Source organism: Mytilus californianus, unplaced genomic scaffold, assembly GCF_021869535.1.
Source record: "Mytilus californianus isolate M0D057914Y unplaced genomic scaffold, xbMytCali1.0.p SCAF_7, whole genome shotgun sequence".
In the NCBI taxonomy this organism is placed as follows: Eukaryota; Metazoa; Mollusca; class Bivalvia; order Mytilida; family Mytilidae; genus Mytilus; species Mytilus californianus.
The window spans coordinates 81665102-81680403 of NW_026262723.1; positions in this window are offsets into that span (position 1 = coordinate 81665102).

Genomic DNA, 15302 nt, shown 5'->3' on the forward strand with positions numbered 1-15302 from the left:
CAAGTTGAGACTTTAACTAACAAAAATCATTAACTCTATGTTATCAGCTCTATACCACGCCACTTACAAAGTAATTTATGTAAACTTAGATGTGGAACTTTACCTATGTCTGAACAATACCGTTAGATGAAATAATTTCTCTTTTTTTGTCATAATGCAATTGAAGATGAAATACACTTTTTGATTAATTGCGACATTTACAGTGACTTAAGGTTTTAATTGTTTCACAGAGATATGGCCATGGATAATTCTTATTTACAAAGTCAGATTTTAACCAATTTGTATTTTTAATACAGAATGCTGATTAACAATACGAGTTATCTAACTTGGTGTATAATATTATTAGAAGACGTCGAACATTGAAAAGCAATTTGCACTCGTGATTGTATAATTCAGTAAAAGTCACAAAACAAATTGTGTGAAATTTCTTGTTTCATTTTTACTGAGAGACAGGTTTCATAAACCAGATTATTACATTTTTAATTTTCACAAAATGTTTTATATATTTAATTTCATTTTATTTCTCTATTTCTTTTTTTACACCATACTCGATTGTGCCGTTTTAATTCAAATTCTTACTTTGTTTTTATTTGACCAAATTCTGATAATTAACATTATTGACATTTCACTGTGTTCCACAATTATATTTTTTAAAACAGTTTAGAAAGTATATATATATATATATATCCTAAATTGAGGTAAATTATATGGCCTTCCAAATACCGTTTTGAATCCTAACATCACTGAAGAGACATTAATTGTCGAAATCCGAATATGGTTTACAAATTTTTGCACCTCATGTTTGCGGTATACCATCTTTTCAGCAAGTTTATTGTTTTCTGTTTGGTATTAAATTATTAATTAAGAGCCATTTTGTAACATCTGGTGATCCGTTTATTTGGCAATCGCCATGGCAGTCAGCAGGGTTTAAGAACATCCGTTGTTCGACCTGCTAGTCAAATGCGTTTTGTTAAAATATACTTTTCCATTTTTTTGGTCTTTTCGAAAATTTTGTTTGTGCTGTATTTAGACACTGGTTGCAATGTTCACAGTGAATATAAAAAAAATAAAAATATCTCGTTTGGACCTCTTTTGATATTCCTTATTTGTAACATGATGAACAGTGTTTTTAGTATTGTTTACCTCAAAAACATTTCCAAAATAGTCTTTGTACATTATTTTTCAAAAATAAAAGTATTTTACCTACCTAACTTACCTTATGATATTCTGTCAGGTGACAAAAACTTGTATATATATTTTTGGGCGATTTAAAAAATCATTAAAAAAAATCTATAAGATGCGCCATGAAAGATCGCCATTTGCTCTTTTTTATTTGTATGTATATAAGAATATACAGGTGTTTAGTCGGTGGGATATTCAACATGATTTTCAAAACTACTCTATAATGAAGTTTTGTTTCCTTTTGCAAAATGAGAAATTTTAAGAGAGGATGATTTTTTTAAGTTAAAAGTTACAATCCCGTCACCTATTCCCGAATGTGACCTACCGAATTAGACTTATTACCGGGTTTGTACTAACATCAGCAACACGACGGGTGCCACATGTGAAGCAAGATCTGCTTACCCTTTCGGAGCACGTGAAATCACCCCCAGTTTTTGTGGGGGTCGTGTTGCTCAGTCGTTAGTTTCTATGTTGTGTTTTGTGTACTATTGTTTGTCTGTTTGTCTTTTTCTTTTTTAGCCATGGCGTTGTCAGTCTATTTTTGACTTATGAGTTTGAATGTCCCTCTGGTATCTTTCGTCCCTCTTTTACAAAAATTACAATTTGGACCAGATAAGCTTAAATATTCTGATTTTAAAACCACATAGTTGATGGAATTTAACTTAAGTAACCCATAAAATGAAATGTTTTCCTTCAACCCTCATAAAAGACTTTAAAACTAGGACCCCAAATCAAACCAAACAAGCTTTGTTTTCTCTTTTGGACTGTTTTAAATTTGTCATGTCGGGTTTTTTTATAGCTTGCCCTGTGGTATGGGTTTTTCTCCTCACTAAAAGCCGTACAGTGATCTATAGTTAATAAGTAATATGTCATTTGACCATTGATAGTAAGTTGTCTCAGTGACAATCATACCATGCACATTTTCCCATTCGTACATGCTATTATAAACATAGTGACACTTTCCACTATATACTTCATCGCTATTAATTATTATTCACTTGGTTTAAATTACATGAATTGTTCATAACGCACCCTTTTTTATCGCCTTCATTTCCTCTGCAAAGTTACACGTTTCTTTTTTTTTCTAGAAAAATCGTGGAATGTGGTTTTGAGTGAATTTTTTTTAATTTTGTGAAAGTATTACTTCCTCATTACTGCAATGTGGTGCCATTTGTCATCTACAAATCATACGCATTATCTACATACATTATACATGTATTTGTTATTCAAAACATACATGTATAACATATTTTCTAACACTTATCCATTGCAATTCCCTTTCAGAACGTCATTATTACTTTTATTTTCTAAGTGTATAAAGTAATTTTGTTACATTAGAATAGAGTATCAATACGGGGAATATGTCAAAGAGACAGCAACCCGACAAAAGAGCAGAAAACAGCCCAAGGCCAACCAATGGGTCTTCAACGCACCAGGAGGCGGGCTTCAGCTGGCCCCTAAATAATAATGTATGCTAGTTCTGCAAACATGTTTTGTAAGATCTCAATCCTCCCCCCCCCCCCCCCCTTATACCTCTATCCAATGTGGAATAAACAAACACACAGTTATATGTACAGTAAAACTATTTTAGAATAGGCAAAAGAAGAAACTAAGCAAAATGACAATGATCTGTAGCTTTGTGATGATAATCACTCTTTAATTCGCTCTTCTGTAATGTCATTAGTTCTACTTTCTGCTATGTCATATTTATTAACCCTCAGTTTTTGCGTTGAGTTTGAGTTGGGGTTTTTTTCGTATCTAGTGCAAAGTGTTTTTATTATTGTACTGGTATTTTTGTTTTGTTTCCCATACTATATATCAATGTATTAAAAAGGATGTATAACTTTTGTGGGTTGATACAAGACCAATCCTGATTTATAATTTGTATTAATAAAATCTCATTCTTTGTTCATTTATTTTAGTGTATTTAAGTGATATGTTTCCATGTTTTAAATAATAGTAGAAGTAGAAAAAGACAAAAGATTTCAATGATATAAATTAAAAGGAATAAAGTATAGACACGTCACTTGGACACCAAACATATGATCCCACGACACTTACAAAAGAGGACTTAAACAATCATAGATCCGTTTTATGTTCCTTCAGAATTTCAACCAAAGATGATTCAATGTGAAATTACATACTCCTAACTCAGTTGTGAATACTAAAAAAAATCAAAGATCTTTTAGAGTACTTACAGATAAAGTCCCTCTCCTCATGCAATCATATAAAAAATACACTTCTCTACTCTTTACACTAGTATTTTCATGCTATGCTGTGATATATATTTATGTTGAAATATGAACAGGTTATATTTGTAATTATGAACTTATATTGTAATCATTGTAAAATCAAAGCTTAATCTATCAGCATTTACAATTGCCTTGTATATGTTACAGGCACTATCTAAATTTAGCCGTTTGGTAAAATGCCTTAAAACCTTAAACAGTTTCTAAAATGCCTGCAAGATTCAGGCATTTTACATAATGACTTATTTTTCTAGGCATTTTACAAAATGCCTGGAAAAATTGAAAGGCATTTTACAAAATGCCTGAAATTATTTTATAGAATGAAATGTAAAAAAAACCAATTGATATCTTTGAACAACAGAGCAGTTTTATTTATGATAATTACTGAATGTTAAAGCTTGCATTTTAAGAGTTTTAATAATAAAAAATAAATTTTACTGAATTATTGCAAATTCACACAAGCACAGACTCGACAATTATTTGTTATTTCATCATTTTTTTGTTATTTCATCAAATATTTGTACAGAACTGTTATACAATATTTGTCCTGATTTTTTGCAAATACATTGTTTGGCGTAAAATCTGGTTTCAGCACTTCAACCACATTTGGAGAAACCTGGACCATGACACATTTAGCTCTTTCATTACCTTTTCTGATAGAATACTTAACGTTCGACAACATTGGGTTTCACAATAAGCACACACGTCACACATGCATATCTTCTTTTTCATATGTTCCCAAAAGATTCAAAGTACATTATCATGATTAGTTTGACTTGCATCTTTTGGCATATTATAACCCCCGGAACACTATGAAATGTGAATATACTTCAGAAACGCTATAAAAATTGGAGGATTTTACGGTTTTCCTGTTCAGGAACATAATATTCGTGAAATATAAGTTATAAGTTAACTTTGATACAGTTTTCAATACACACAACAAGCGTTTCTTGAATAACCTCCATCAGATTCTCTCGAGATTAACGCAGTCATGGAAAGGGAAAACATCGAAAAGCACGTCAGAGTAATCTTCATCAGATTCTCTCGAGATTAACACAGTCATGGAAAGGGAAAACATCGAAAAGCATGTCAGAGTAACCTCCATCAGATTCTCTCGAGATTAACGCAGTCATGGAAAGGGAAAACATCGAAAAGCACGTCAGAGTAATCTTCATCAGATTCTCTCGAGATTAACACAGTCAATCGAAAAGCACGTCAGAGTATTCTTCGTCAGATTCTCTCGAGATTAACACAGTCATTGAAAGGGAAAACATCGAAAAGCACGTCAGAGTAAAACAGGATTAGGAAAAAGTAAGTTATATTAATATATCTTCCTTTATTAAATTCAGTAAGTCAAAATGGCTGATTACCAGTAAATATTTGAATATTTCTCCGTATTAGACAAGACATGTTACAGGTTTTAAATCTTTGTGGAACAGAGGACTTTTTTCTGGTTATAACAGGATTTATACAATTTGTAAGTCAACTAGTACCACACTTCGAGCAATAAATGTCTGTTTTGCATCTAGTCTTGTGGTATTTGAAGTATCCTGGTCAAAATCTTTCATTTTTTTTCGTATTTACCCCCACCCCGCCAATCCCCGAATAACATATATGCATTTATAGCGTAGAGACATTATTTGACTTTCAGAGGCATTTGTCGAAGAAAAATAGACAATATCATGGTCGGAGATAAACAGCCAAATTCCCTAAAATACTAAACAGAAAATTACGACTGATCAACACATAACCAAGCAAAATGTTGGGTGAACTCAGCTGTTCCGTAAGGGTCAGCATTACCTGCTTCAATAGTGACACCGGTCTGCTATTCAAATCCGTTGGCTTGTATTTGGTGATAAGACATTACATTATAGCAGAATAGTAAAATGCCTTAAAAGTTTAGATTATGAATTTATGTATACATTGAATGTTGTTATTTTTTCCAGTCCTATGAATGTTCAGACATGGAATGGAATCTACCAGCTTTTTAAAGATTTTCAAAATTTGAATTTTAAATGAAAAACAAGATGTGACATTTTCTCAAAATCGAATAAGATTATGAATTTCTTCTTTCCTATGAAATAAAGGAGATGTGGGGGGAAACGGCGATGGCGTTTTTTTTTTGTTTGTTTCTCTTTTGAGTTTTCAACTTTGTAAATGCCAGATACATTTTTTTATTACTTATAGAAATACCTGTATGTGTTATTCAACATATTTGATGTACTTTTCACGGTTTTCTGGGTTTTTTTAAAGTCTTTTGGCAAAAGCCAGTTTTGTAACTGCTATACATTGTTTGGCGGCATCATCATAAAATAACTAATGTTGTCTCAACCCGGCAAATTAGGAATGGAGCTGTTTTCCATCCGTTCGATGTTTCTGTAGCCATTTAGGCAGATGAAAAATAAAACTTGACAACAAGGCTACGTGTGTTTAGTTACATCTGGATGATGCCGCCAAACAATTTATTGCTACATGTAATACGTAGTTACGAAGTATATGTTAGTTAAGTTTATTGGTCATCTGTTTACTTCATTCAGACCGTTTCAAACAGAAGATTAAAATATATAGGACATATATCACCTTAGTTATAAACCTTAATGGACAGTGAGAAACGAAAATGTGTTTCATTCTGCTCTATTCAAATCTGATGACCATACATATAAAAATACGGAGATTTGGTATGATCGCCAATGAGACAACTATCCACCAAAGTTCAAATGAAGTTGATGTAAGCAATTATAGACAACCGTACGGACTTCAACAATGAGAAAAAAAAACCATACCCTATGGTCGGCTATAAAAGGCTCCGACATGAAAAAAATGAAACAATTCAATTGAGAAAAAAACGGCCTAATTTATAACAAAACAATTTACGAAAAACAAATATGACAGACGTGAACCAACGACAACCACTGAACTACAGGCTCCTGATTTGGGACAGGCACATAAAGAATAAAGAACTTGTTTGTAAGCGCTCAACCCTCCCCCTAACCTGGGACAGTGGTGTAACAGTACAACATAAGAACAAACTATGAAAATCAATTGAAAAAGGCTTAACTCATCAGATGAATACAAATAGAAATACATCTAAAAAAACACAGAGTGAACGTGGACGGGTACTTATACATCCCCACAACAAAAAGACGCAAGTACAGATCTGAGAGTACTCGCTGTTACTGACAGCTAGTTCAAAGCCAATAACAACTTCATGCATCTAAGACTAAAATATCAATCAGTACACATCCAATGGATTTAGTCTAAAGACGTCATTAACAGTCAGAGAAAAACATGACCTTGTTCAATGCCAAACTATATGTATCGACAGATTGTAGTACCGTGAAAGTAAATATCTGTAATATTTAGTATGGTTTTAATTTACTGATAACAAAATCAATATTTATACCAATAAAATCAATATTCAAAGATTGAATTACAGTGTTGAATAGGTAACATTTTAGAATAAATTTATTTAAAGGATTTATAAGTTTACCCGGATCGTATCTAAATTTCCGGGCTCGGTTTACAACATCACCGTAAAATTTAGGATGTGCTATACCGTTTGAAATAAGTTTTCTACAGGTACAACCAAACTTGCAGACCAAATCTTTGTATCTGTGGAAGAATTTAGTAAAGGTTTTAAGTAAATTGTGGTAACGAAATCCCTGACTTAATAATTTACTAGTAACACATAGATTACGCTCATTGAAATCCAAAACTTCACTACAGAAACGAGCATAGCGAACGAGTTGGGATATATAAACACCGTAAGACGGTGCCAAAGGAACATCACCGTCCAAAAAGGGAAAATTAACAATAGGGAAAGAAAGATCATCCGTTTTGTCGTAAATTTTTGTGTAGAGTGTCTGGTGTAATACTGAAATATCTAAATCTAGGAAAGAACAGTTATTGCTGTTAAAATTTGATTTATTTAAAGTAAGTTCCTTTGAGTAAATTTCTGCAGTAAATTTAGAGAATTCTTGATTATTTAACGAAAAAATATCATCAAGATAACGGTAAGTGTTGTTGAATTTATCAATTAAATGGAATTTAGACGGTTCTTTACTAAGTTTGGTCATAAACTGTGATTCATAACCGTAAAGGAACAAGTCTGCTATTAAAGGGGCACAGTTGGTGCCCATAGGAATACCTTCAACCTGTCTATAAGCTTTATAGCCGAAACATACATAAATGTTGTCAAGGAGAAAATTTAGTGCTTTAATCATCTCATCACACCTCCGGTAAGTATATCTAGCATATATACCTTTCTCATTAGACAAAAAGGCTTTACATGAGTTGCAGCAAATCAATTTGCAACCAGATTTATCATACGACCATTTAATTAGATAGGAAAACGTTTGTTTAATAAGATTGTGTGGAAGTGTAGTATAAAGAGTGGAAAAGTAAATTGTCAACCGAATCAAAAGGACCATCAAAAGCACGTAATTTATCTAAAACATCCCAAAATTTTTTTACTCTCCAAAAATGGTTAATTCCACTGCTTTTAATATGTTTTGTTACAAAAATTAACGATAAGTTCTTTGATAGTAGTTAAGGAACTCGTTAAAAGCACTGAAAGATTAGTAGTAGAGCACTTACTAGAGGCCGAGATGAAACGATATTTTACGGTTTTTTGTGTAGTTTAGGTAACCAATACATAGTGGGGACCTTCAAATGTTCAGAGGAGGCCTTAAGCTGAGTTGTGGTAGTGACATGATTATTTACTATATGACTCTCTGTGGAGCGTACGGCCTTGAATGTAGTTGAATGTATAATTTCATTCTTAAGGACTTCCGTGTAGTATTCACGTCATACCACCACCACATTGTTGGCTGCTTTGTCGGCCGGTACGAACACAATAGTACTTGAATTTTGTTTTTAATCCTAGAAATGGGCGTATTACTTACTATTTTATTTATTTCTAAATTGTTTTCGAACTGTGATACGCTAATATCAACAATATTCAGACATTTATTTAAATAGGAATCAAGTGAGTTTTTGTTAGATTTCTCCCGTTTACGCTATTTTTTACAATAGGATGAAAGAGCATCTATAATAAACTGACGTTGCTCTTCCCAATGTATTTTCGAAGGATGGACGATATTTTGGTCCTTTTCTTAGAAAGTTTATAACCTCTCAGTCTTGAACGATGTTGAGATCCCCTGTAATTACATGGCCATAGGGATCATATCCAAACTTTGATGTTTCACAGTCTCATGTTGAAGGAGCATTATGTTCTATACTGACGTCTGATGTAACTGACGTATAATTAGAAATAAAACTTCTGGGTTTTTATACGAATAAGAAATTATAGGTGGCTCAATGTTATAAAAATATGGAGGTATAAAGTTTTGAACGGTAGAGTCATGAAAAATACTAGACAAAATAATAAAATCAATACCTCTATTAATGTATTTTATTTTTAGAAAATACTTTTTATGATCTTCGGGTTAGTTTGTTTTTTATGGTGTGCTGTTACACCACTGTTCCAGATTAGGGGAGGGTTGAGCACACAATCATAATTAACCCCTACCAACATTTATTTATGTCTGTCCATTGCCAGGAGCCTGTAATTTGGTGGTTGTCGTTAGTTGCTGTCAATCACATTTGTTTTTGTTAATTGTTTTGTACATGAATCAGACCGATGGTTTTTTTCTTTTGATGAAGGCCCTACGGTTACTTATACATGCTTACATCTTCGTCATTTGGTCTCTGGTTGATAGTTGTCTCACTGACAATCATACCACATCTTCTTATTAATATATGTACATAAAGGAAATTTGTTGTGTGTAAATATGTATTTATGAGTAATATGACCTACACATTTTCAAAACGGTCCATCGACTTATGACATAGAGTAAGTTAGGCGAAGAACGTGAAATCCTGTCAATTTTTTGTTTTAATGGGTTTCAAAAATGATTGTGTTATCCAAAGGAGACTCAAGTAGCCAAAATTGTCGATTGACTCTTTATAAAGGTTAATGTTAATGGATGATAATTTTGCTAAACCTTTTTGCGTTTATTTTTGGCTATCTACTAGTACTTGAAACTATACTCGATAGTGGGAACATGTACGCAGCAAAAACGATCAGCAAGATTAGATCTACAAATAAGGCAACAGAGCGAAAATCGACCGACTCATAATAGGCTTGAATAATTTTCCTTAATGATGTTTCTACCAATTTATCAAAGTCATAGGTCCCCGATGTCATAAAAAAAGACCCCTTACCGTTATCGTGTACAAATATAAAAAATTATGTAATAAATCATTAATTTAAACATTTCAGGGCCAATAACTCCTATAAGATGGCGTCATATCACTACTGGACAAATGTAATAAGTCTGCGCCTTAATATGCCAAACGTTTTGCATCATTTGTTTTTCTCTTCTTATTACCGGTTCTATCCGTTTTGAATTTTCCTTGGAGTTCGGTATTTTTGCTATTTTACTTTTTTCTGTGTTTAAATGCTAACAAGCAAAGGTCAAAATCTAGGTCATGAAGTTTACCTTTTTATGTATTAACTTTAAACTTAGTTTCAAGGTCATAGATATCGGATCTCATATGAAAAGGGACTTACGTTTAATAAGATTAAGCTACTTACCGCTAACATTCAAATGGTCATAGTCCTATCAAGGAGTCGCTTATATCTTAATGTAACGCAGTAACAGGGTAAGATCCTGACCAAATTCCACTCCTCAGTTTTTCGTCTACCTATTACGGTAACGGTATTCATCCACCTAAAATAAACTCGATAAAAGAATAATAATCAGAAGAAATACAGTAAGTTAAAGGTATTAGTTTAAACATATTTTATTGTTCAGAAACTAAACAAATGGATGAGACACAAGTCACACACAATTTACAAATAAATGAACATTAAAAGAAATATACAATATATATACTTTGTATAATGTATGAAGACGTTACACAACTAATCAAACGCACCTTTTGATTATTTGGAGTTCTACTCAGTACATTAAACACATATATACCTGACGTAACGCATGAAATAGTGTATCATTGTGCACGGAATAGAAAGATATTCAACTTCGATATAAGTTTTTTTTTAAAAAGGATTTATACACATAGTTCTAGACTGTAAGTACAATCTATGTGTTTAATAGCTATTATAAAATTACTTAGGCTACAAAGTTTGCCATTATTTCATCGACTCGCAAAGTTTATTCCACTAAACAAAGGTGACAGATATGACCATGCTTTAAGTATGTGTACTTATTAAACATTTGCGGAAACTGTCATACACCTACGATTAGGATTACAATTACACTTTCAGGTAGCATTTAAATCTTGGGTTGTCTCAAAGCGTAAATATGAACCGTCGTTCTAGAACTCCGATGATGTTTTTTCTGTAGTTGAACAACAGGGATTTTAATTATTGTACATCGTGTTCATGTACGGAGTATGATAGAATGGACAAACATCACTTGATAAGTTTTACATGAAACAAAAAAAAAACGTATTGTCGTTGACTAGGTTTGGACAATTAGAAATTAATTTCAACAAGACTTAGCGTAAAGAAAGGACGATCAACTAAGGAGCATGTTGACAATATTTATTTTTAATCTAAGACATATAGTTTCCATATTTTTTTTAAGAAAATGGGAGGATATACAGAGGTTTGGTGCTTTTAAAAGAACCATTTATTCTCATGGCATTATACTTGCGGGTCTCAACTCACTAATTATTAAGCTGTAGACCAAATATAATATCATTCCTTTCTATAGAGACCAGGAAAACTTTAAGCAAGGTCTTTCGAACGGATGGACTAACAGAGCCGAGCGGTTACTAAATCTGCTTTCGCCTTCAGAGACGCAGGTAATAATGACTTCTGAGTTGTTTGTTTTTTGCAATTTTGATAGAGATCTTGGGAATCATTTGAGTATAGACGGTTTTTTCACGGTGTCTTTAAGCATTTCTCTCCCATAAACATGGGTGGGTCTGGTCTGATCGAAGCATGAGCAGTAAGTATTGATCCGAGACCGGTACAATTGTACACTAGAGTGCACTAATGACGGTCACACAAAGTTTATCTGCAAAATTATTTCGTTGATTAAAAGGGATAAAAGGTGCAAAGGTATATCAGCCGAGAAGAAAAACTATTTAAGCAGGTTAGGAAACAGTTTCGGATACAAAATGTAATCGTGAAAACGAAGGACATTGATATTTCAAAAGCATTGCCTAATAATTATATTGTGTTATACTTGCTTGTCGCATATTCCCCGATTTTCAAGTGTACCGTTTGTAGGGTACCCTCTGAACGATTTTTTGCTGATTTTGCTTTACTAAACTAAAGTAAGACACAATTTTGGAACTATAACAAAAAGATTATAAACCTTATACAAGACAACAGATTGTTCGAAACCCCAGGATATGTAGAGGCAGTCTAAAAAAATAAATGGACTTATTACACACACTATAAGGTAAAGCTTGAACACGCCATCGAAGAATTAAAAAAAAACAACAAAGTTATGGGGATTATTTGGTGACATATCCAATACAGCGATTCAAATCTGTTGTGACCATTTGAGCTGCATTTGTGTGTCGTCGAAACGTTTTATTTACATAACAAAAACAATCATTTGGTTTTACTAGGTATCTCTATTGTTGCTTTTTTTTAATTTTGAGATGACCCCTTGTTTTTCGTCAACTGTAATCGTAAGTCTAAGTGTAATCCTAGGTATAGACGTAGTTTCCGCAAATGTCTATTATCATTACAATTACAATGGTTTGTTATGAGAAGGAAAACGTAGAGTATCTTTTATGTATTTATGAACATTAAAAAAATGCAGTATTTATTTCGGTGGTAAGGAGTTCGTTACCTACTAATAGAATATCAGTATTTCAGCACTATAAGGCAATGACCCTTTTATTGTTATATTTATTTATTCTGAATACAATGTGTAAGTATAATTAATTTCTGTTCACAAGTCATAATATGGATAACACATCTAATGATAACCTTCAATTACAATATACAGACCCTGTTCAAGCATTTAATAAAAACATTTGATGTCTTAAAGTGCATTTTGACTGAGAAGTTATTTTCTGGATTTTGAGGTTCTTTTTTTTTTTCGTTCTCACAGAAGGTGCCAAAATAAAATTAGTATGGAAAAATGTTTGAAATGTTCCCCTATGTAAATAATTGTAGTGAGTTGTATTGATTAACTGGACAATAGATGGACAAAAGATACCTGCACAACAATAGTTGATTTAAACTGTGTAAATGAGTGGACCATGTCAAATGAAACTCGGGTGTTTGTTTATTTTATCACCTTCTGCAGGCTTAAAAAATGAAACTCAAATTCCAGGTAAGTGTTAAATTTTCTGAAACATATAAAAACATTATAGTTTGTTCTTATGTTGTGCTGTTACACCACTGTCCCAGGTTAGGGGAGGGTTGAGCGCTCACAAACATGTTGAACCCCGCCACATTCTTTATGTACCTTTCCCAAGTCAGGAGCTTGTAGTTCAGTGGTTGTCGTTGGTTCATGTCTGTCATATTTGTTTTTCGTTAATTGTTTTGTTATAAATTATGCCGTTTGTTTTCTCAATTGAATTGTTTCATTTTTTTATGTCGGGGCCTTTTATAGCCGACCATACGGTATGGGTTTTTCTCATTGTTGAAGGCCGTACGGTTGTCTATAATTGCTTACATCAACTTCATTTGAACTTTGGCGGATAGTTGTCTCATTGGCAATCATACCAAATCTCCTTATTTTTATACAGTTCACAAGGTAACAGTTCGCAGGAAGCCATGTCACCCTACCCGGCCACATTATTCTGATTCCTAGCCGACCAGTCTTTGCTCCTACTCCTGAATGTCGCGTGCTTAGCGGAGATGCAGATAAACTTCAATTTTTAAGTCGCTTAATATTGGCTTAGTTATTTTTTCCACAGGATGTATTTAACAAATATGTTAAACATGTGTTAAATATGTTTTAGGTAAGTATAAAAAAGAAGATGTGGTATGATTGCCAATGAGACAACTCTCCACAAGAGACCAAATGACACAGAAATTAACAACTATAGGTCACCGTACGGCCTTCAACAATGAGCAAAGCCCATACCACAGAGTCAGCTATAAAAGGCCCCGAAATGACAATGTAAAACAATTCAAACGAGAAAACTAACGGCCTAATTTATGTACAAAAAATGAACGAAAAAAAAATATGTAACACATAAACAAACGACAACCACTGAATTACAGGCTCCTGACTTGCTGACTTGGGACAGGCACATGCATACATAATGTGGCGGGGTTAAACATGTTAGCGGGATCCCAATCCTCCCCCTAACCTGGGACAGTGGTGTAGGCCTTGGCTCATATCTATTTTGTCCAAAGATTATGTGTTGAATTGCCATTTTCGTTTAAATATAACACAGTAACACCATAAGTGATCTTTCTGCAGTTTATCAAGATTAACCTGCTCATTTAAAAATAAAATTAACATGGTTTAGAAAGGATTGAAGAATTTTACCAGTTTTGCAAATGAGATGTTGAGATTGCATAAACATTGGTTTTTTTTACTCAAAATATACTAAACGTGTGTGTGAAAAAGGCTACATACGACAGACAAAGAAAATTACTACATGTATAAGTTACTGTTAACTTAATTATTTATAATGGATTCCCTATCAAAAGAGTCTCAAGGGTGCCCACGGTATAGAATAAGGACCAATCTCTTCCGATTTCTTTTTTTTTTTGGGGGGGGGGGGGGTGCAGAGTTTCCCATCTCCGTTCATCCGCAAGATCGTTCATTTATGCAGGATGCATCAAATACCCAACCTGAATGATAAATCCGTTACAGGAGAGCATGATATAAATTGTATCCCCTCTAGTATAATTCGTTAACTGAAGGTTTATTAAGCTCCTTTTATACTAAATTTTCCGAAACTACAAACACCTTGTATATTTCTTGTGACAGTCAAAACATATTCCTCTTCAGTGTGCCATCACATTCTATCTATTTTATTTTTATTCAATGATCATTTCATATCTATTTTTATCAACAAAATAGATTTAAGAAATTGATACGATTATTAACTCAGGCCAAATAAAAAAAGATGCCAGTTTCCTATTACCCTACCCTCCCTATTTTTTTAGCTAAAAAAAAGCCTACCCTAAAGTTTTTTTGTCATTTTTCAATAAGCACTGTTAAAGTCAGAATGTCCCTCCCATAGACTCAATGTAAAAAAAATATGGTAAAATAGAAAAAAATCCCTACCTACCCTATTTTTTTCATAGATGTAATAGGAAACACACATATTATTTTTTTTGGCCTTATTCATATAAACTGTTTTGAAGTCGTGTTTCTGATCTCACTGGAAAAGCCTCTGTCCACTTATCGAAAGCACAAACCACTATAAGGATATAGCGATGACCTAATTTTGTTTCTTTAAAAGGACCTATGAGATCAATGTGCCATCTTGCGATAGTGTCTGTAATAGTCATTAGAGTTAAAAGAACTCTTTTTGCATGAGCATGTGGTTTTGCCCTCTGACAAGAATCACAACCTCTAAAATTTGCCACTGCCTGATACATTCCAGGAAAGAAGTACTTTTGCTTGATAGCCAGATAAGTTCTGTCAAAGCAAATGTGCCCTATTTTATGGTAAGATTTGAGAAGATCATTTCTAAATTGACGAGGACAGGCTAGTTGTTTTTATACGCCCGTTTACGGGACGTATTATGGTATACCGTCCGTCTGTCCGTCCGTCCGTCGTCAACATGTCGGATAATAACTCAAAAGCGCTTAATCCAATTTGCAGGAAACTTTGGTGAATTGTTTATATCTATTGACATGAGCTCCCTTTCGATTTTTATAAATTTTAGATTTGCGTTTCCGAGTAATGG